Genomic DNA, 21,062 nt, shown 5'->3' on the forward strand with positions numbered 1-21,062 from the left:
TAAATCCGTTTTTCCCTTTGGAGTTTTTCTTGACTTTCAGTTACTACTGATCTTTCTGTTCTCTCTCTTTTTGGCAAGTCACACATTATTTAGCCTGCCTTAGGATGCAGGTGTAAAGCAAAGCAGTCAGGGAAGCACCTCTGGGAGTATTTCTTATACTCCATGTCCCTTCCCTATTTCCATCCCGCCCTTCAAGATACACACACACACACACACACACACACACACTCACACACACACTCACATACACATACACATTCGCACACACACTCACACACATACACACATACACTCACACACACACATGCATATACATACTCACACTCACGTGCATACACACACATACACACTCACATGCATATACACACATACACACACTCACATGCATACGCATACACACACATACTCACACACTCACATGCATATACACACATACACACACTCACATGCATACACACACACTCACATACACACACTCATGCATACACACACACTCATACATACACACTCACACACACTCACATACACACACTCACACACATACACACATGCTCACACACACTCATACACACACACACACACACACACACATACACACACTCCTCTGTGACCTTTCCCTGTCCTCCTTCACAATGTCTCCCATCCACAACTACTATGGGACAGGATCAAATGCTCATGCTTATTTTGCAGAAGCTGCAGCTGGCATTCAAACTGCTGCTGTGCTTGCAGAAAAATCATTTTCAATATTTGTTCTCCTTTAACTCTTCCACAATCCACTTTGTATTTTATGCTAATTATTAAACAAGAACTATAAAACGATTTTGTCCTTCAGAGATTTTATTCTAAGAAATATATATATAATTAAAAAGTCATATTCCTATACATGTTTTATTGTTATAAGTTTATGTTTATCTATCTACAACATGCTATAACGGTGCTATGAATTGAGCTGACTTCACTCATACCATCTTGAGCACAATTAATTAAAAGAGATCTGAATAAGTTATTTTGCTTTCTGTTTTAAACAGATAATCCCTTTCAGATTGGCTTCTCTTATGTATAAATTTACAACTCTGTGGCTAGGCAGTGCTTATCTTCCCATCTGACATTTCTAGTTTTTGCTTTAATGCCAGTAGAGTTTCCTTTAATCACGTACCTATAATGTACTGAATCAGCAATCAAAACACTGTATGCTCCTCATATAGAAATATCAGGAAAACCATACAGGTATGTACTCTCCTTTTACTCAGCTAACCCACATATTATCAGCACCAAATTCTGATAACTTGGCTTTTTTACTGACTTTTATACAGTAATTTGTCAAACTTATAGCTTTCTTGTTCCATTGTCTATTATCTCAGTTCAAATACTACCATTTTCTAGGCTTTGCTCAATATAATCCTCTCAATTTTTCCTACTGAATTTTAGGTTTCACTCCTCAAATATCCTTCAAACCTCATTTCATGCAATAGTGCTAATACATTTCAAATTGATGGGCTTCAATCCAGGAAAAGGCATGGCAGGAGGTGGAAACATGATTTGTGAAACTGTGTTTGCCCAGACCATTTCTCAGAATCCTTGAAAAATAAACTGTGGGCTTGATCATTCTAAATTTTCTTTATAGTGAACCTAAGGTAAATATCCCAGATACGTGTGTTACGATAAGGCACCTTCTCAGGATGAGAATTGTGAAATTACTTCTATTTAGTAAGAGGAATACTAAGTGTCTCCAGCACGTCTTCCTAAGGCAAATACAGATGACATATGCTTTCTGACACAAAAATGTTGAGACATGCCCAGCCAGAGTGGCTCAGTTAGTTGAGTGTCATTCTGTACACCAAAAAGTTGCCAGTTCGATTCGTGCTCAGGGTACATACCTGAGTTGCAAGTTTGATCCCCAGTTGGGGTGTGTATGAGGGCATCCAGTCAATGTTTCTCTCTCACATCAATGTTTTACTCTCTCTCTCTCCCTACCTCTCTCTCTAAACATGCCCTCAAGTGAGGAGTACAAAAATGTGTTGAGGTACGTGCCACAGTCACAGGTATAAATAACCACTTTTCATGTTTTGGCTATATGAGTTCAAGTGCTGTTACTTTCACCCTTGGAAAAAAAAACCTTGATACTGGTGAAGAAATAAAATGGTCCCAAACCCTGGGTACTTGGTGTACTGAAAGGGCAACCTGGAGTATAGAAAAACAAAGCTGGTGCTTAAAAAGGTTAAAAGTGGTGAAATGACCCGGCCAGTGTGGATCGGTGGTTGAGCGTCAATCTATGAACCAGGAGGTCACAATTCCATTCCCAGTGAGGCACGTGCCATGTTTCAGGCTTGATCCCCAGTAGAGGGTATGCAGGAGGAAGCCAATCAATGATTCTCTCTCATCATTGATGTTTCTATCTCTCTCTCCTTCCTTTCTCTCTGAAATCAATAAAAATATGTTTTTTAAAAGAGTGGTGAAATGGATAGCCATGAAAGACTATTTTAAAACTGATGAAATTGTTACTTTAACTAATAACCCATTTTGAACATATGCATTTTAATTCTGAAATAAAATTGAATTTAATTACTTCATCTGTAATTTTGTTCCAAAATGGAAACCAACAAAGTGGGAAGGACAGGAAGAGTTGTGTTTGCTTTTCTAAATTGGGTGCTTTTAAAGCAGCGGGCCTCCCACAGACGTGAAAGGAAGAGGAGACCATGAGCTCTACAGAGACACCAAACCAGCTGACTGCCTGATTGGATGCACCAAACAAATGAATAATTGATAAGAATATCAAGTGAGTAAAGTGGCAGGTCAGAAAGTGCAAGCCACTAAATTAGAAAGACAAGTCCTGAATGCCTAAATCGGCACCATTTGCTTTTTACAATAGGTACTTGTCATTTTTGTTTAGAATTTTTAGACCGCTTTAAATCACCAGGGTAAATTAGGGGCATTTTCTTCATCGATCACCATTCCCTTAGCTCCTGAGATGCTGATTATGCTTTATACTTTTTCTATTAAAAAGAAAGCTCAGTAAAATCACAATAGAATTTCAAAATGACTTTATATATGGTACATTCTGAAAACAAAAAGGAAAACTCCAGATTAATAAATTCATTGATTCATTAATAAGTATTTAATGTATAATTGACTTAGTTCCACTGACAAAACCTGTCTATGTAGCATAAACTATGTAAGTCCCTCAACATTTTTTTTAAAAACTGTATTTTTTTTCATTATTTCAGCTGGATGTAAATAAGATATGTTTTATTATGTTTTTATATTATTGGCTCAGTAAAAATGAGTGTAACATAATGTTTCTAGAGTTAGTTATGTGTGTGTGTCTGTGAGGTTTTCAATTGTTTTAGGGAAGAAAGTTATATTTTGGATCTTTTGTATTTCCTTTTCTTAAAAATATTTTTATTGATTTTTAGAGAGAGAGGAAGGGAAAGAGATAGAGAGATAGAAACATCAATGAGAGAGAAAAATCAATCGGCTGTTTCCTGCACGCCCCCTACTGGGGATGGAGCCTACAACCCAGGCATGTGCCCTGTCCGGGAATCAATCCAATGATCTCTTGGTTCACGGGTAGACACTCAACCACTGAGCCACACTGGCCAAACTGTATTTCCTTTTGATCAGAAGTTCTCAGAGAACTCTGCAAACACATCTGGGACTTTTGCTGTTTCTTCTCTGTAGGTGAAATTACACACATATTTTCATTTACAATACGTGTACCTCTAGGCTTGTTTGTTGTCATTGTTTATAGTGTAGTTCCAAACCTTCTACAAAATACTTTTACTTTGACATAAATATGTCTTTTAAAAATTCATTTGGCAGCTGACTCCAGTGCCAGCATGCACATTATCATTTTAGGAAATGGGAGAGGTATCTTATTGAAGATTGTTGAGAAGTGCCTACATTAAATGAGCATTTATTGAGCACTTGCTTTGTGCCCAACACACTGTTAGGCAACAAGAATATAAATATGACACCAATCAGTCTACACCAGAGAAATACATGCTTTTATCATTGTTAGGTTGTATATACTGCATATTGATATGCATAGTCAATTATTCATTTAATAGATATATAACAATATAGTACCAGGAATTATACTACTCCAGGGTTAGAAATATTATACATATATATTCAGCCTTCTGGATGCTCAGACAAGTAGGAGAGAGGGGAGATGTCTAATGAAAAATCTCTATGATAACTAAATTAAGGGAAATATGTCAAAGATACTGTGACAGTGCAGGGTAAAGATAATTAGTTTTTCCTAGGGCCATCAAGGAAATCCATATAACCATTGCACTTGCCTGAGGCAATACTGCTAGACAAATAAGGAAAGGGATCCCTGATTTTCTCATCCATTTGGGAAGCAAGTTTCCTACCAATATATCTTCATTCACCCTAAAAGAATCCCACCTTTAGACCACCCACCAAATGGCTCAGTCTCTGGGCACAGTTACACTTGGCATCTGCTGAGATGTGCAGCCAGGGTATTAATTACTGCTCACCATGTGATTAATGTGGCTGATAGTGCTTGATGAGGTCAGTGTGTTTTGTGGATCTTAGATTAATGATTCCAATTTGACAGATAGCAAGCCACTAAATGGTTACCAGGTGGCAAAAAATATTGTGTTACCCTAGGCCAGTGGTCGGCAAACTCATTAGTCAACAGAGCCAAATATCAACAGTACAACGATTGAAATTTCTTTTGAGAGCCAAATTTTTTAAACTTAAATTATATAGGTAGGTACATTGTTATTCACTTAATTAGGGTACTCCTAAGGCTTAGGAAGAGCCACACTCAAGGGGCCAAAGAGCCGCATGTGGCTCGAGAGCCGCAGTTTGCCGACCACGGCCCTAGGCAGAACCAAAGAGAGTAATATAGCTAAGAAATCAGTTCAGGGCAAGATCAATTACTTGAAAAAGGTTTTCCCGTATTTTCCCAAATAATCTTAAACAGAAATTCTAAATTTTATTTTTGGGAAACAAACTGACTTTTCAGTAGTTTCTAGCAAAAATCAAAGAAAATATTTGAAGATAAAACATCAATTGGACTTCAGCGAAACAGGGTGAGGGATATGAGTTTTACGCTGCACAGTGAATGTCTGTCTAGGCTTTGGATGGAAGAGGCCACATAAATGTCGAGAGATTTAACTGTACTATTACATATTTAACTACTTAGATAGACTACATTTATGAGAAGACATTTCCTGAGACTCTTCAGAATATCCTATTAGCACATTGTCTTAAATGAAATAATCATTTTAAAAAGAGATAAAGAAAAAGAAATAGAAGTCAGAGAAAGTGATCTGACAGAAGAATACTGAATGGAAGAGTTATATTTCTGTTTCTGCTCTAGTAAGAACAGCAACAATCCTAACACACAGCTCTCTTACATCTTCCCCAGGGCATGAGCTCATGGGGGAAGAAGTCATTCGCTACTTATTTTTATGCTCCCAGCACTGAGCGCAGGGGCCATTATGGGCTGAGTTGTTTACCAACAAGTCTGGAGCCTGGAGACTTAGTCTCGGCATGTATGCCATTGGGCACACAGGGCCTCAGCTTCCACAGCCGAGTCAGTCTGCAAAGAGGCAGACAGGCCCGTGCCTGAGCACACATGGGCACAAAGTGTGAGGCGTCAACAGAAACAGAACTGACAGCCCCGCTCCTTAAGGACCTTGATATAGTTCCTAAAACAGGATTGTTGGTGGGGAGGAACATCTTCTGACCCAAGGACTGGACCATTTCATCTCACAACGCTTTCCATGTGTTCCACTCAAAAACATCGGCCTACCTTAGGACCCTCCACTTAGGCAGCTTCTATTATCCTAAATAAGGCTGCTCAAATGACAATAAAATCTCATATTGTTAGCCAGCTGATGCTTTTCAAAAGTCAGTGACTGTGTTATTCCTCGGCTAAATCCCTAGAGTGACAGTCCCTTTTCCCGATATCCCACTGGTAAAAGCCAATGTTCATGCAAAATCTGGCCTCCCTTGCTTCCCTGACCCCCCTTGGCCCCTCTCCTGTCTCAGCTCTTGCACTGCACTCACCCTAGAACTACTTTTCACTCCCCTCCTGTGTCTTTGCCCAAAGGCAACTTTCTCAGTGAGCTGTGCCCCCTGCCCTGCTTACAGTTAGAATCTCCCTCACCCTGGGCTTCCCATCCTCCGTATTCTATTTTATTTTCTGCACAGCACTTATGTAATGCTCTGACATACTATGTATGTATTTATTGGATTTAGAGTTGACCTCATTCTACTGGAAGGGAAGTCCCGTAAGGATAGGGATTTTTGTCTTTTTTGATCTCTGCTGTACCCTCAGTCTAAAGGCGTGCCTGGCATTAGGATGCATTCAGTGTTGTTGAACCAAGGGATCACTCCCTCACATCAATCACCAGGGCCTTTGGACACAGGAGCTGCACAGAGGAGCTAGGAGAGATTAGACAAAATAGAGGCTTGATTTCTTATTGGCATGGAAGAGTAAGGGCCCACTGAAGAAGTCAAGCTAGAAATGTTCCTCCCCCAATATTTATTACAAAATGTTCCCATCGGCATCCAATAAATACTGTATTGGAAAAAAATAATAATGATGATGAATAATAAATGATCCTTATTTTAAAAGCAGTTTTGGAACAATGATAACTATTCATGCATACCACAAGTACATTTACCTACAACGGAAGACTTTAGTCTGGTCTTCACCTGTTAAAGCTTCAGGCAGTCTACTTCTAATGGCAAATGCAGCTAATGTACAATTAACCATTAAAGCTGCAAGAGTGTCCTGTTTCAGCACCATTCTAGCACATATTAAGCAACGGGCCCAAAGTCACTAACAAAAGTTTCTAATACCCAATGCAAACTTGTAAAAGCCTACATATATATGAAAGATTTCCTCATGTATTTTCAGAATCAATTTTAATGTTTTATGATTTTTTAAAAAATGGATATCCAGGAATAGCACATAAAATTCTACCCTCGTGCTTACAGAAAATAAAGGTTCAATTAATAGCAATTAACTTGAGACTCTTGTTCAAAGCAAAATACGTGAGAGCCAGAGTGTTCCATGTCCCCAGCATGCCTGGATTGGTTCCAAACTGCGATGGATTTTCACTCTCCATTGCTCTCTATTTCCTCACACTCAGATTATTTTGGGGTTTTGGTATGTAAAAATGCATAAGAATCTTAATTGTACAATTAACCATTAAAGCAAAAACTGGTTTTAAATCCCTTTGGAAACATACAATTATTCAATCATTGTTAATTCCAAATTTAAATTCATCATGTGTCATTTTTAAATCTATGATGCCATTGAGTGTGTAATGCATCATTATTCTATGTCACTAAGAAAAATAAAATGTCAATTATAATTGTAAGGTGTCATTGATTATTAGGTACATCCCAATTTTAGGGATTTTTAAATGAGGAAAATGTCAATCTGAATCTATGAATCATTTCCTAGTATTTAGGGAAGTTATAACCAAGATGGTCAATTATTCTCTTTTACTAACAAGGAAAAAAATAAGAGTAAATTAATTACTTGAGTAAGCTACTATTTGGTAAAAATGCCCTTGTGACATGACATATTATCAAACACTACACCAGAGTCAAGAAAAATTGCTGACTACACTAGAATGAAATAAACTTGCAGGAACCATACAATTAATCATGATCCCCAAGAACACAATCTAGAAAAAAAATTAGTCTCGATATAAAATAAATAACATTTCAGCTGCAGTCTTTTAGAAGGAAATACTATGCTTCCAAAAAAGTAATATTATCTTAGGATAATATTGGCTATTCTTAAATGCATGAAGTAATTGATTTTCTCAAATTGTTTTTAGTGGGATTCTGCGTTTTCACATAATGGCTTTGTCTAATGAAAATATTCACCAATATGATCTTTTATATCCAATTCTTCTTCATGCTGTGTTCTAATGGGAAAATAGAAAATGTCATTCTAAAAATTGTTTTGACAAATAGCAGGTAAATCATGAAACATAAGCTAGATAATGCTCAAAATGGGAAAGGATTCGTCAGCCAAATAGGCAAGAAAGAAAAATGAAAACTATTAGTATGAAGACCGAAAGCGTTTATAGAATTTCAAGAATGCGTGACTAGATCCTTCAGAATGGGAATTATAAACAATAAGAAATGTCATGCAGCAATTTCATTTTATGTAGAACCATGTAAGTAAATGTACCATTTGATTTGATAATGAAAATGTGAGAAAGATAAACGGTTAACAAAATATAGAATGCAGTAGCTTCTTTCGGTAATAGTGTATATGTTTTAAACGGAGAAAGTCAATATATGTAAGATTAAAAAACATTATTCATCTCTTTCTCACAGCAGGGTGACTCAGCCTGCTGTCACCAAACATGCTACCTCACTGTTCCCCAGTGGAGTTCCTTTAATAGGATGAGATGAGTGCAAGTGTTTAACTATTTTAACATATCAACAACAGAAAATAAAAGCAGCTATTGAAACAAAAGATGTGGCTTCCCACTAATTGAATATGTTTATGTCTTCAGACAGAAAGCCACTGGTGCCTGAACTTTTTATAATGCCATAGGAATAGGGGTTTACCAATTCAAGGGCAAATTATAGTCAATACCGACTAGTCTTTCCAACACTTTGTCCATCCCTCATACAGAAGGGATTATTGTCTGCCAGGGAGTCTGTGTGCATTTTAAATGTAAACTGAATCTAAACCATGATTTCAAAAGTTTATCACTTCCTAACTAATGTTGGTCCAAATGCAGGAAGTTGTCTAAATTATTGACAGGGCACACTGCCTGGGCCACGTGCACAGTAATGGGAGAGAGGTCGCTGGAATCCAGAAAACGTGTCTGAAATGGAAGACACCTTACTAGCCCATAGCTTTTTGTTGTTGTTGTTCTGTAAGGCACCCACCAACCAGTAAGTTATCACTTAGGAAATGAGCTTTAATCCTATAAATGAACCACTTCAAAATTCCCATTGTTTTGGCGCTTAAGTCCAAATGACTTTAACTTGCTCTCCTTTCTTCCCAACTGGTTCTTCTCTTTCATTGGGCTCCCTTTTCCTGCGCCTTCCAATTTTCTCATGCAGTCTCCACTCACAGAGAACAACTTTTGCAGAGGAAGGACCTAACACATTATTTCTTTTAGTGACCTGTACGTTTCAAAAGGTGATGCCGAGGGAAGAACTAGTAATTATCTACATTGTAATACCTACATTGGAACTTTTGAAGATGCTTTTTAGGCCCCCCTTTGGTGCAAAGGACCAACTCAGCCTCATCTCTGCCTTTATGCCAAGTTGAACCGTATTTCATATTTCACATGCCACAACTAGGTTTCCTTCTGGGTTTCATTCCACCCATTATGAAGAAGTTTGCAATGAAATATATAAGATTTTCCAGAATAAATTAAAAGAAAATATTCACACCTACTCATAAAAAATATTCATAAAATTCACCTGGTTCAGTACAAAAGGAGCTTGAGATTACAGAACAATTTCCAACTCCTGTGAGTAAGTCTACGGAATTATGCAAGCAGTTATTATACAATGTTTTCATTCCAGCTAATCAGCGAGCAGAGGAGATGAAAAGAGCAGCCTTTCACCAAGCCCGGAGTAAAATTTTTACTATCATGTCCTTTAAAATAGGATGTGGCCTGAGGACACCTAAGACCGAGTGACCAATGGCAAAAGGGGAAAGGGCGTTGTGGTTTGGAATATTTTAAACTCAGAACACCGATGACAGTATATATTTTTGGTCATAATTTTTCCCTTTAAGTAGGGATGATATGCTCCCATTTGTAGCCACGATTTTGGATTTTTAGGAAGGAAGGAAAAGGAGAGAGGGAGGAAGAGTGGAAAGGAAGGAAGGGAAAAGAGAGAAGGTTGGAGGAGACGGCCAGCGATGCTTTTCTGTCTACAACAAAATCTCCCCATTTTGAATATCAAAACTGCCCAAGACAACAAGCTTCATTATTGAAATTTACACGAGGGCCTGAGGCAACAGCCAAGGTCTCTTCATTGAAACAACTTTGCCACAAGATTCATCGCAATGTTTCCAGCCCCGGAAATACATGAGAATCACCTGGGCAGATTTAAAACTGCCCTGCCGCCCTGCAGCTACCCTGTGATTTTGAGGGGATTGGCCTGGGGTGCCGTCAGGTCATCCAGATTGAAAGCTCCCCAGGTGGTCTGTACGTGCTGGTGCTCGGCGTTTATTAAAAAAAAAAAAAAAAAGACAGAAGACAGAGCTCTTCCAGGCACCTGTTAGGACTGACTCCTGGAGGGAGCCCCCTTCAGGAGAGACCCACCTCCTGCTGAAAATGCATAGCCTCCCCCACATTTACTCGGTGAAACGGGGGTCAGTGGGGGATCGCAGACTTGCTAGGAGCTCTCTGACCTCCAATCAATTCCTGGCTCTCTCTCCCTCTGGGTCCTGTCTCATGCTGCGGGAGAGAAAAAGACAAACAGCCCGGCTCAGCCAATAAACGACCGCTGCCGCTGGATCGCTTTCTTCGCCCACAGTAACCACCAGAAACTGCCTTTCAGTAACGCAGGGCGGCGCGGGGACGTGGCTGCCATCTGGCGGCCTTCCTGGGTAGCTCACCCCTCTTTCTAAAGAGCAAAGTGAATGGCTAATGTGCACTCCCACTTCATTTACATACAAGAAACGGGCTTGAACATTCCCCTGCCTCGTGGGAAGGGAGGTGCTCTGTGGTGACAGACAGGACCTGAAAGGAAGGCAGAGCCAGCCCTCTCTGTAGGTCAAACGGCACAGCTCGCCTTCACAATTTTCCTTCACCCACCTGTGTCCTCCCCTTCAAGGACTTTCAGGAGAGAGGTTAGCCCACATGGGTGAGAGTTGTGTTGTCAGGAAGGATCTAGCACTGCGGTTCTGAGTTTGGTGTGCATTAGAATCAGCTGGCGGGCTTGTGAAAACCCATATTGCTGGGTCCCCACTCCCTGGGTTTCCCAGTCAGCTGACCTGGCTTTGGGCTTGAGAATCCGCATTTCTAACAAACTTCCAGGTGATGCTGCTGGCCCAGTAATGGCACTTGGAGAACCACTGGACAAACTGGCAAAGATCAGTGAACCGTTAACAGGAATCTAATAAATCCATCAGTCCCCTCAGTCAGCCGAGGAGACAAGACTGGGTGAAGTAACTACAGACTGGGGCAGCAACCAGGGTCAAAGATGTCACTACAAGATCAGTGGAGTTACATAAGGAAACCAAAGAAGACCAGCAAAGAAGTGGTCTGAAGTACAAATTGGTAGTTTTATGCAAAGTACAGCTTAGGGAATATAGTCAATACATTTGTGATGACTATGACTATGTATGGGGCAGGTAGGTACTGGAAATATCGGGGGGACACTTAATTATATGATTATCTAACCTCTAGGCTATGCGTCTGAAACCAATACAAAAATATTGAAAGCAAATTGTAACTGGACGAGGACTGTTCAAAACGTCTCTTCATTGTTTTGCCTAGTGCTCTCTGGGGGCCTCTGGGAAACATTGCATGCTCTCTTACCTAAACACCAAATCATCCCAATCCATTTAGTTTCGCAGGGAGCAGACCTGATTCACAAACCAAATGGACAAGCTACAACAGGTTTCAAATTGAGGATTTTGTGGAGATGTACAGGGACTAAAGATACATACGTGTGCATTCCAATGGCGCCATCTAGTGGAATTTCGTTTTATGTCAAACAGCCTAAAATGGAGGTGCTTTGCTTTTGACAGAAACAGGGCCACATCATTTGCTAATTATGATACAACTGAAAAGAATAAATAAACAAAACAGTAAATTGTGGCTATGCGAAAGACATTTTCTATGAAAACAGAGCAAAGCTATCAGCTGAGGAATTTGCATACACAGAGAAATATGTACACAGCTTTTGTAGAGAAGTCTGATAAGAATAGGCAGTGGAAATGGAAAAATTATATTATAGCAAAACATTTGTTGTTGTATTTATATGTTAAAACTTTAAATCTCTTCTTAATAACTGATAAATTATATACACATAAGAGTAAAAAAGCTCGTGTTCTGTATACATGTACAATGATTCATATACCCACACACCTTATAAACAGTTGAATAAATTGAATTCTTTACACTCTACTATAGACCAGGAAGAGATAAAATAAGGAGGAAAAGAAAAATGCTCAGTCGCTGCTGCTAGCCCTGAGAAGGAATCGAAAGGGAAAAATTCAAAATGTTAAAAATCTGCTTCACTGGCCACCAAATGTTAAGTGCAAAACTCTTCCTTAGGTGAGCTCATAGCTTAAGGGAAACTATTTGCTGAACATAAGTTAAACATTAACGAGAAGCAATTTTACTTCTCTAATCACTGCTTCAAACACGACCAGCTGACTGCTGCTTTCCTGCCTCTGAATATCTCAGGCAGAGTCCACTGAAGTCTGATCATGTTTATGGTTCATAAAAATAGAATTTTACCTAGTCCAGGCTAGTGAAACTAAGGACCCATAGGGGTCTGTCCTGACCCTTGTCTTCTGACTCTAATGTCATGAGGCCAACCTGGGAACTGGTTGAGATGCAAATTCTCAAGCCCTCGTCAAGAAAAGTCCTCTCAGCACCTGTCATCTGACATGAAATGCAGGCTCTCCCATTCTGCTGTTTGAGTGTGGTAGCAGTAACACACAACGGCCTTGATGCCTAACTGCTTGGCCCCACACCATTCCTCAGATACTTTTATAAATATTATTGATAAAGTTTTACCTAGCCCATATTCCCTACCCTAGGTAAGATTTCAGTATGTCCAGTTCTAAAATTACATTTAAGAAAGTATATACGTAATCTATAGAGAACACTGTATATATTATATTTCAGTTCCTTCAACTAAGGTTTTATTAAATTGTATTTCTATTTCCTGTATCAAGAATCCCTGTACGAATAAATCTTCATTGAATTGTATATGTGCTCAGTGAAGGAAAGACCAGGTTTTTAGGTCGGGTTCCAAAGAGGCAGACTCTGAGATGGGGATTCGTGAGCTAGTGACTGATTAAGGAGGTGCTCCCGGGAGAAATACTGAGGGAGTAAAGAACGCGGAACAGCAGGGAAAGCCACTCGAGGACGTGTTTCCGACCGTGTCCCACGGAGGTAGCCTCAACCTGATCCTACAGGGAACTCTGAAATGAATCCAAACTAGAGGCAAAGGAGCTGGGCTTTCATCCTCACAAGCACATTATTCATGTGAAAAGGAGCCTGATGTCGGCCCAGGAAACCAAGTTCAGAGGTGCTGGCCGCTGAAATCCAAACCATGCCATGGCCGGGGGAGGGGGCGAGCAAATGGGTTAAAAGGATACAAAGGGATCTGGGGGGGGGGGCACCAACAGTCTACGTCCATCAGCATAAAACCTGTTTCCTTTCCATCGGCGTATGATGTTCCAGACAGGTAATAAAAAAATCGGATGCCAATATTAAACCAAACATAGCCAAGTGCAAAGTTATGGTATGGCTGCGCATGGCTGCACATTGAAATCAGCTGGGGACCTCAAATATACTGATGCCTGCCTCCCACCCCTAGGTGTCCTGACTTATTTGGTATGGAGTGCAACTCAGGCACTGGGATTTTTGAAAGTCCCTCCCACCTCCAGGTGATTCTAAACTCCAGGAAAGTTTTGAACCACTGATCCAAGGCAAGAGAGACCAATGTGAATTGTTTTCATTGGGGAAGAAACACCAGGAAAAGGGTGAGGTTTCAATTGGGTCTTGGAAGATGGTTAAAACTGGAGTAACAAGAAATACAAGGGGCAGACGTTACTGGCAAAAGATGCAGCACAAGTTCAAAGGCAAACATTTTCATGATAATAAAGGAAATAAGGAAACCAACTTGAAAAGCCCTTGGTGAGACTAGTGAAAAATAAGGTTTGATAGATACAGTGAATCTCTATTATGCTTGGCCCAGAGGTCAAGCAAATATTTTTGAACTTGACCCAGTGGGCAACCACTGTAGATCTTTTGATAGAGGAATGAAATGATAGAAGTGATATATATTTTTTAAAGTATTCTGCAACAGCACAGAAGAGAGATTCAAATTGCAGGAGATTTGAGGTCTGCAGAGGCGCCATTTCAGTAATCCCGGTATTTGATGGGGTCTCCACTAGGGCAGTAGCTGCCAGGATTGAAAGGAAGGCACAAATAAGGAAAGGCATTTTAAAGAAAAGAGAGGTCTTGGAGCTTGGATATAGAAGCCAAAAAGGGGGGGGCAGGGATTAAAGAGAAGGCCAAACTTAATAAGCAATTGGAAGTATTAATTGATGGTTTTCTCCACGTGTATCTTAACGCCCTGACCCACTTTCAGCTGGGTTGGGGGACATGAGGCAGACTTTGCACTATTTCAAGATGCCAAAGAGGGATAAAAACCAACAACAACAACACCCACCAAATATTTTTCTTTAAATTAATAATAATAATAAAGTTTCATTGTGCATATAACAGAAAACTTCAAAGGAAAATAATTAAGAAAGCCTTTTTCAGCCCTCCCTCCATTCAAACTCTCCCTGGAGAGGCAAAGGATAATCAGGTGGGAAGAAGAGAGCTTAGATACTCAGAGGAAGAACTTTGAACACTGTCCAATCCCATTCCTCAGACCCCTCCACATCCCTAAGTGTTGTAGATCAGAAAGAGTCAGAAAAATGTACAACCCTCCTTTATCCTTAGGGACCCAAGGATGGAGTGAAACAGTACCCTCCTTTGCGTTCACCACAATGGCATCAGGCTTGTGATGTCTCGGGCACGCATGTTTTGATGATGGTCTTATATTTTGACAGCCCTGGAGAGAAATCCCAAAGCAACTGAGGTTATTTGACATTTGGTGGCCCAAAGGAGTGTCAGAAATGGTGGTGAAAAAATATGGCAGCAGAAAGTAACATTGGACCCTCAGTTCCCATAATGTGTTTTAGCAAAAGTAAGAATTGATGCTGACAACCGAGAATGGAGGCAGGAAGATGACACAGCTCAGCTCATCGCCGTGTGGGGCAGAGCCAGACTGAGACAGGGCCCTCTCTCTGCCAACAAGGCACCTCTGCAGTGAAAAGAAAAAGAGCAGAAAATATTTTTATATATAAACATAAAAAGAGATAGTATAATAAGTATAGATGTATAGATGTATGTGTGTTATATATAATGTAATTATTAACCATGAGTGACTGGGGGCTCACTGAATTTGATTGAGTTTAATGATTAAGACATCATTAAAGCGACTGAATTTTCCTCCAGGTGATTGGGTTGCTTTGTCCCTATGAGAAGGAGTGCTGCATGAGGTGAAAATATAATTACATTTCATTATACGAAGATAAAGAATGTTACATTTTACACATCTAAGTTTTCCCTCTTTGAAAATCACATTGACTTCACAAGGTTTTGAGCTAATCTGATGGGAAAATGGTGGCTCCAAGATGATGAGTCTGGCTTGGGGGCATGTCAAATTTAAGTAACAAGACAGGCAGTAGAACATGTTCTGTAGGTTGATGGAGTGCAAAACTAGAGGCAGACTAGAAGAGAAAGGCAAAGTTGTAGGTGAATTCAGTTGTCATTAGCAGAGAGGTGATAATTTGAGCCGGGGTGAACCTGCACAGGAAAGCACACCAGTGAAAGCTCTGAACTTCAGAATCTACATCATGCTTGCTGGACATCAAAGTGATATTTTACATATTGATGGAATTATTCACCTGTATAAAAGGACACGACATAACATGTACACTTTTTTTTCTGTGTCTTTTTCATTATTTTATTAAAATGAATAAATCAGAAGAATTTAATAGGCCTATATTTTTTCAACTATTTATTTCATTTATTTATGTACTTTAAAATTTTCAAATATTATAGGTAGATGGAATAGGAAAGAGATCTCAGAAAGAAAAATGTGGATTGCTGAAATACATGACAAAGGCTGAGAGAGAAGGTTGAGAAATTTTCCCAGAATAAAGAGCAAAAACAAAACAAAATCCAGAAGATGGGAAATAAGAGAGAAATGACAGGTGATATAAAGGAGTCCCAGGAGCTTCAACCTCCAAAATAATAGGAATGAGAGAGAGAAAGAGAGAGAGAGAGAGCGAGAGAGAGAGAGAGAGAGAGATGAGGAAAGGGAAGGGAATGGAAGGGAAGGAAACAGAGGGGGAGAGGAGGGAAAAGGAGGAGAGAAAATAGAAGAATGAAAATGATCAATGAAATAGTAAAATTCCCCAGAGTAGTTTCTGTGGTAAATAATATTTACATATTCATTGTATGGTAATTTCTGTTTATTGGTTTTTATTTCACAAAATCAACCCCCCCAGCAAGTCACAGAAAACATAGTTTTAATTCTAGGATAAATCATAAATCCTACGAGCCTTGACAATGTTTACATTGCAAGTTAACACTGATGGTCTGAGAGGTAGAGACGGGGAAGGAACCTGATGGAAGTATGGGAACCCAGCTTTAAAGAGCATAGAGGGAAAATCAACTAATTTAAGGTCATAGACTACAAGATAAAGTTTTAAAAATATCATTAAAAGTCCTAATAGTAACCAACAGACCTAGAAATCAGATAATCTGACTAAATATGGGAGGCAGAGAACTTGGAGTGGGGTCATACTGTGTGACCGAGCAAAATTCCTGTGGTAGGCGGCCTCCAAGATGGTCCCCAATGACCACTGCCTCCTGTTATTACACTTCTTGGTAAAACCCCATTCCAAGTTTAGGCTGTACTCAGTGACTCACTTTAACAAGTAGAATACAACACAGATGATTAAATGTCACTTCCTAGATTAGGTTATAAAGTTTGGCTCCATATATGGCTGGTTTTCTCTCTCTCTCTCTCTCTCTCTCTCTCTCTCTCTCTCTCTCAGAGATGACAGCTGCCATGATGTAATTGTCCACATGACAAGGAACTGAGGGAGCCAACAGCCTCCGAGGAGCTGCATCCTACCACCAACCACGCCCATGAGCTTGGAAGCAGATCCTCCTTCAGTGGGGAGTTCGGATAAGCATGCAGCTCCAACTGACTCCTTGATTACAACCTTATGAAATACTATGAGATGAATGACTTAGCTAAGCCATGCCTGGATTCCTACTGTGAGATTAGTACACTACAAATTGAATCACTGATTTAGAAGAAAAACCAAAGCAGCTGTCCAAGAATGAGAAAAATATGGGCATAGGTAGGAAAATTATTAATGCAAAAAAATTCCAACTTCAAAAAAAGGCATTTGCTGTCAATTAAAACCACCATGAGAGATTGTCTCACACCTATGAGAATGGTTATTGTCAATAAATCAATAAACAACAAGTGTTGGCGAGGATGTGGAGAAAAGGGCGCCCTGTGCACTGTTGGTGGGAATGTACATTGGTGCGATTACTATGGAAAACAGTATGGAGGCTCCTCAAAAAAATAAAAATCAGACTATTTTATGGTCCACCAATTCTACTTCTGGGTATTTATCTTAGGGAATTTTTAAAAACTAATCTGAAAAGATATATGTATCCCCATGCTTATTGTAGCATTAATTACAATAGCTAAGACACAGAAACAACCTAAGTGTCCACTGACAGATGAATGAGTGAAGAACATGCAGTACACACACACACACACACACACATACATACACACACACACGTATATAATGTAATATTATTCAGGCATAAAAAAATTAGTGGATGAATCTTCAGGGTGCTATGCTTAGTGAAATAAGTCAGACAGAGAAAAACAAGTATCATATGATCTCACTTACTAGTATATACGGAATCTTAAAAAAAATGAGCTCATAGATACAGAGAACAGGCAATAATGGGTGAAGGGGGCCAAAAGCTAGAAAATTCCAGTTATAAAACAAGTAAGTCAAGCCTGGCTGGTGTTGCTCAGTGGTTTGAATGTCAACCTATGAACCAGGAAGTCAAGGTTCGATTCGGGGTCAGGGTGCATGCCTGGGTTGCAGGCTCAATCCCCAATGTGCAGCGTGCAGAAGGCAACCTATCAATTATTCTCTCTCATCACTGATGTTTCTATTTCTCTCTCCCTCTCCCTTCTTCTCTGAAACCAATAAAAATATATTAAAAAAATAAGTCATGAGGATATAATGCACAGCATGGTGACTATAGTTAATAATATGTATAGTGACAGATGTTAACTAGACTTAGTGTGATAATTTTGCAATATATACAAATACCAAATCATTTTGTTGTACACCTGAAACTAACATAACGTTATATATCAATTATACCTCAATAAAAATTCAATTTGGGGATATGCATACTGTTTGGCTTAGCAGTTCTATCTCTATGAGTGTACTTGAGAGAACTGCTAATAACATAAGAATACATATTGTTTTAGTAGCAAAAGCTTGGAAACAACATAAATATTCACCAAGCACAGAATTAATAGATTGTGGTGTATTCATTACATAGCTTTTGGAATTTTAAAAAAATTACTTCTATATCATGAATAAATCTTGAAAACACTGTTAAATGAAGAAAGCAAACAAAAATCCAACTCTCTATACTAGCGTTATCTCATAGTTAATATGTTAAAATAAAATTTAAATAAATACCAAATTTTAACTGTTCAACGAAACCTTGAACTCTTTTGAAGTTTACTGTTAATGCTTCATACATTGCAATAAAACCAAATCAGACTAATTCATTGTTCATACTCCTGAAAGACACTGGGATCTAAAAAGAATTGAATTCTTTACTTGGAAAGATACTCTCTTATTTATAACTGAAATTACAATGTATAAAAATTCAGTAGAAATAATTAATGGGAGATAAAGGATTCTTTAAGAAGTTCAATAAAGTGAAAATGTCACATAAAATAAAGGCTCGATATGAAAGTTAAACAAAGCAAAACACCTAGCACACTGAGAGCAGACAGGGGGCCAAGAAATGTTCAAAGAATGCCTGAGAGCTTAGCCTCCCTGACCTCAGCACAGCAGAGAAGAAAATAAAATGTATTTAACATTTCTTGGGCTTCAGAATGCATTGTACATTGAAGGAACACAAGATAAATTATACTGTTTCGACCAAGATTGGCAAAATCCCAAACTGTCATAAACAGGGTTTAAAAAGCTTAATACTGCATAAATAATTTATAGTTTCTAAACCAGAAAAGTTCTAAATTTGAGACCCTGCATTGACTCTGTATCAACCACAGGGCATTCATCTTCCTTCAGGAGCTGATGAGATACTTTATAGAAAGGTCACCATCATAAATAAAAGCACAATATTTCATTTCTTATTTCCTTTTTTTTCAGAAATGTAACCCAAACACAGGATATTGAAGAGATATGCCATAGCAATTTTTGAGTAAACAAGAACAACAAAAATGCTCATATTTATCATGTGAACTGCATGCCAAATCACCCTGTATTTTTCTTTTTATGGAAAGATCAGGTTAATTCTGTATATTCCCAAATTCAATCTAGATCATAAAATATACCCATGATGCAATGTGCTTTTAAAGTGAAGTAAGAATTACAAACCCCTTTAATGACTTGCCTTTATCAAGGGTACCCAGAGCATTCAACGAGGTTTATATAGAAATGTCCCTTTCTTCCCACTTTCATGTTCCACTGGTTTGTGTAACAGTTTACTTCGATTACAGGATGAAAATAACCAATGTAACTGACACGCAGGTGTGGGGAGTGCACATTTCACCTTCGGGAAGCACAAACATCAAGACACCTGCAGAGAGCTGACCTCACTAGCACAGCCGTGGCATCTCATGAGTGTCAGCCAAAATGTTTTGCAAGGAAATTAAAGAGCATTGGTTAATCTGGCAGGTTTATTAAATGCAGGTCAGATAAGAATACTTCCACAGCGTAGTAAGGAGAACGGCTACCATCTATGGCGTGCTCACTACGGACCGTGGCACCTGGCCACGTGCTGCTTTCCTGACCATCTGTCTGATGTAAGCCTATCAGCGGGCAGCAAGGTGTGTTCCACGTGACAATGTCCCTAATGCACAAGCAGATTAACTAGTATTTTTTCAAGAGTGATCATGGTAGACTCCCTAGAGTTCCTTTGCATTTAAAACCTTGCGTAATTCAGCCCCAAATGACCTGACCAATCTTTTTCTTTTTTTCAGCTTCCAGCATCATTTATTTTTCCTAGAATTTGGATGCAATTAACTGCAGCAAGACAGTGCGCAATACTATTTAAGCCTCACTTCAGGTTCTTAAGCTACCTCAGCATGTGTAAACATGAATTCACATTTACAGGAATTCACTGGAAAACTAAAATTTGACATACCGACAAATTTACTCAATGTTGATGTAACTACAAAAGTTTACATGTTACACGTGAACTTTACAGAATTTGGCCTTTAGAAACTAGCTTACAACACATAAAAAATAGTTACCCTTTGCTTATCTGTCCTAACCTATTTAGTATTACCCCTATTTAGTGTAGACCCCCCCTTCCCATAGCTTTTACCATGTAGAGACAGTTGATTCCCCCCTTTGCTGGACACGTACCTGTGCCGGATGGTCACACAGCTCATACTGCTTGCAAATTTGCTGAGCTGAAGAAGACGGATCGTTGTTCTGGGAAAAAGCTGGAAGATGGCCCTATGTTTTTGAAATCTGGTGATGCCGCCATCGTTGATATGGTTCCTGGCAAGCCCATGTGTGTTGAGAGCTTCTCTGACTACCCTCCCCTGGGCCATTTCACTGTTCGCGACATGAACCAGACAGTTGCTGTGGGTGTCATCAAAGCAATGGACAAGAAAGCAGCTGGAGTTGGCAGTCACCAAGTCTGCCCAGACGCTCAGAAGGCTAAATGAACATTATTCCCAACACCTGCCACCCCAATCTTAATTAGTGGTGGAAGAACGATCTCAGAACTATTTGTCTCAATTGGCCATTTAAGTTTAATAGTAAAAGACTGGTGAATGATTACAATGCATCGTAAAACCTTCAAAAGGAAAGGAGAATGTTTTGTGGACCATTTGGTTCTTTTGTGTGTGTGTGTGTGTGTGTGTGGCAGTTTTTAAGTTATCAATTTTTAAAATCAATACTTTTTAATGGAAACAACATGACTAAAACTCTGTCACAGAATTTTGAGACCCATTAA

The 21,062-nt window shown here is 39.2% G+C and overlaps 1 pseudogene; it reads left to right on the top strand.

Moving 5' to 3' along the window:
• Window positions 1-20,772, top strand: part of LOC102439921 — an 89,797-nt pseudogene extending 69,025 nt beyond the window's left edge.
• Window positions 20,773-21,062: the final 290 nt, after the last annotated feature.

The sequence above is a fragment of the Myotis lucifugus genome, unplaced genomic scaffold (assembly GCF_000147115.1).
Source record: "Myotis lucifugus unplaced genomic scaffold, Myoluc2.0 scaffold_5, whole genome shotgun sequence".
NCBI classification, from domain to species: Eukaryota; Metazoa; Chordata; class Mammalia; order Chiroptera; family Vespertilionidae; genus Myotis; species Myotis lucifugus.